The 3,510-nt window shown below is 48.3% G+C and overlaps 1 protein-coding gene across 1 annotated transcript in view; it reads right to left on the bottom strand.

Annotated features, from left to right (window-relative positions):
* Nucleotides 1-1,186: 1,186 nt before the first annotated feature.
* The window catches only part of gas2b (growth arrest-specific 2b), a 47,225-nt gene continuing 44,901 nt past the window's right edge, over nt 1,187-3,510 (bottom strand). The window contains exon 8 of the mRNA XM_076292820.1: nt 1,187-3,510. This exon is cut by the window's right edge and continues 730 nt beyond it. The gene's annotated coding sequence lies outside the window, so the exon portion shown is untranslated.

The following is a 3,510-nucleotide window of genomic DNA, read 5'->3' as shown; positions in this document are numbered from 1 at the left end:
TCAGTTGGGGCAGATCTAACACAGCTCAGTTGGGGCAGATCTAGCACAGCTCAGTTGGGGCAGATTGAAGCACAGCTCAGTTGGGGCAGATTGAAGCACAGCTCAGTTGGGGCAGATTGAAGCACAGCTCTGTTGGGGCTGATCTAACACAGCTCAGTTTGGGCAGATTGAAGCACAGCTCAGTTAGGGCAGATCTAACATAGCTCAGTTGGGGCAGATCTAACACAGCTCAGTTGGGGCAGATTGAAGCACAGCTCTGTTGGGGCAGATCTAACACAGCTCAGTTGGGGCAGATTGAAGCACAGCTCAGTTGGGGCAGATTGAAGCACAGCTCTGTTGGGGCAAATCTAACACAGCTCAGTTGGGGCAGATCTAACACAGCTCAGTTGGGGCAGATTGAAGCACAGCTCAGTTGGGGCAGATTGAAGCACAGCTCAGTTGGGGCAGATCTAACACAGCTCTGTTGGGGCAGATTGAAGCACAGCTCAGTTGGGGCAGATCTAGCACAGCTCAGTTGGGGCAGATTGAAGCACAGCTCAGTAGAGATGCACACAGGAATCGTGGGTACATACCTGACAGGCTGCACTAATGAAACTGCACCACAGAGGATTCAGATGCCTGCTGTGTTGTGTTTGGTTTGGCATGGCATGGTTTGGCATGGTTTGGTTTGGCATGGCATGGCTTGGTTTGGCATGGTTTGGTTTGGCTCATCCACATACACAGAAACAATGCTGCAGCAGGGCCCGACACCAGACCACAGCCAGGCCCAAATGCCAGGCCAAATCTGCACCAAACCCCAGGCCAGGCCAGATGGACTCCAGACTCCTGGTGGACACACCTTCCATGCACTTATTTTCTACAGACCCCCCCCCCCCCCCAACCTCCACCTACTTCAGACCCCCCCCCTTCAGAGGCCCAGTGCTGGGGTTTGGGTGGGATGGGGTGGGGGGGGGGGTGTTGTGTGATGAGAAGAGTTTGTCTTTCGCATGACTTCATAATGACTCCATTCTGTTCATGTACTGAGAGACTTGTGTCCATTTTGTAATGGGATTTATTTTGCTGGAATAAAGTGTGAGATTCTGGAACATTCTGTGTGAGACTACAGTCTGTGTGGAGGAAACGGAGCAGAAAAGCACTCAGAAAATAACATACTTTATTTGGATTTAAAAAATGAAACATCTGACATTTCTACATTTAAAGAGCCTGACACATTAAGAAATGAAGGAAAACAAACTATCATGCAAGCAAAGCCATTATCCACCATCGCTGCACATGTCACAAAATATATAATTCTCATTATTCAGTAGGAATGAAAAAGACAAGGAGCCAAAGCTTAACCAGTGACTGTGTAAAATCTATAAATCTCCCCTAAAAAATAAAAATGAGGTTTACGTTAAAAGTAAGACTTTGTACAGAAAGAGATTTCGACACACCTAGTTGTCTTGAGTTGTGGTAAGATGAAACGCTAAGTTTAAGTAGCCCTCACCAAACCCTCTGCTGAGTGGCCATCATTAGGGTTCCTATTTCGCCCTCTAGTGGACACTTGTGGAAATGCTGTTGTGTGCTGCTTGGCTTGTCAATACTCAACACACTGAGGGCCCTGGGGTATCAGGAGAGGGCAGATGAGAGGGGCAATAACAACATTATTATACACATCATGGGGCCTTAAACTCTCATATCACCTCTCCATATTCTCCTACTGACTAACTGTAGTTCACGATTCACCTACTGACTCTAGCTGTAGTTCACGATTCACCTACTGACTCTAGCTGTAGTTCATGATTCACCTACTGACTCTAGCTGTAGTTCATGATTCACCTACTGACTCTAGCTGTAGTTCATGATTCACCTACTGACTCTAGCTGTAGTTCATGATTCACCTACTGACTCTAGTTGTAGTTCATGGAGGTGATTCACCTACTGACTCTAGCTGTAGTTCATGGAGGTGATTCACTATTTGTTTGGACTTTTCAGACAAGACCTTGTACCCGAGCTCAAACTTTGACAGATAAGTCATGACAGGACCTGTATATGTAAGTACTACCTGCACAAACAAGCATTAAAAATAGCCTGACTGATCTAGTGTTACATCTGTGTATGTGTGTGTGTGTGTGTGTGTGTGTGTGTGTGTGGAATAGAAGGAGGTACCCACCACATTAACACAGTACAAGTGGATATGAGTGTCTGACCTCAGCAGTGAAATTCAAATAGACACAATACAGTACAGTCATCCCTTTCCCCACAGAACCCCATTGGTCAGCCGCACTGGTGACTGGGGAAGCTACGCTCTAACTGGACACACACACACACACAGACACACACACACACACACGCTACGCTCTAACTGGACACACACACACACACAGACACACACACACACACACGCTACGCTCTAACTGGACACACACACACACACACGCTACGCTCTAACTGGACACACACACACACACAGACACACACACACACGCTACGCTCTAACTGGACACACACACACACACACACACACACACACACACACACGCTACGCTCTAACTGGACACACACACACGCTACGCTCTAACTGGACATACACACACACACACACACACGCTACGCTCTAACTGGACACACACACACACACACACACACACACACACGCTACACTCTAACTGGACACACACACACACACACACGCTACGCTCTAACTGGACACACACACACACACACACACACACACACACACACACACACGCTACGCTACGCTCTAACTGGACAAACACACACAGACACACACGCGCGCTACGCTCTAACTGGACACACACACGCTACGCTCTAACTGGACACACACACACACACAAACACGCTACTCTCTAGCTGGACAGGACACACACACACGCTACGCTCTAACTGGGCACACACACACACACGCTACTCTCTAACTGGACACACACACACGCTACTCTCTAACTGGACAGGACACACACACACACACACACACACACACTACTCTCTAACTGGACACACACACACACACTACTCTCTAACTGGACAGGACACACACACACACACACACACTACTCTCTAACTGGACACACACACACACACATACACACACACACACACGCTATGCTCTAACTGGACACACACACACACATACACACACACACACACACACGCTACTCTCTAACTGGACAGGACACACACACACACTACTCTCTAACTGGACACACACACACACACACACACGCTACTCTCTAACTGGACACACACATACACGCTACGCTCTAACTGGACACACACACACACGCTACGCTCTAACTGGACACACACACACGCTACGCTCTAACTGGACACACACACACACACACACACACACACACACACACACACGCTACGCTCTAACTGGACACACACACACACACGCTACGCTCTAACAGGACACACACACACACACACACACGCTACGCTCTAACTGGACACACACACACAAACGCTACGCTCTAACTGGACACACACACACACACACACGCT

The sequence above is a fragment of the Alosa pseudoharengus genome, unplaced genomic scaffold (genome assembly GCF_046254945.1).
Source record: "Alosa pseudoharengus isolate Yale_2024_CS ecotype anadromous, Long Island Sound unplaced genomic scaffold, YU_APseudo_1.1 YU_APseudo_1.1_scf_19, whole genome shotgun sequence".
NCBI lineage: Eukaryota > Metazoa > Chordata > Actinopteri > Clupeiformes > Clupeidae > Alosa > Alosa pseudoharengus.
The sequence above is the reverse complement of the archived record's forward strand: the minus strand, read 5'-3'. Positions and strand labels throughout refer to the sequence as shown.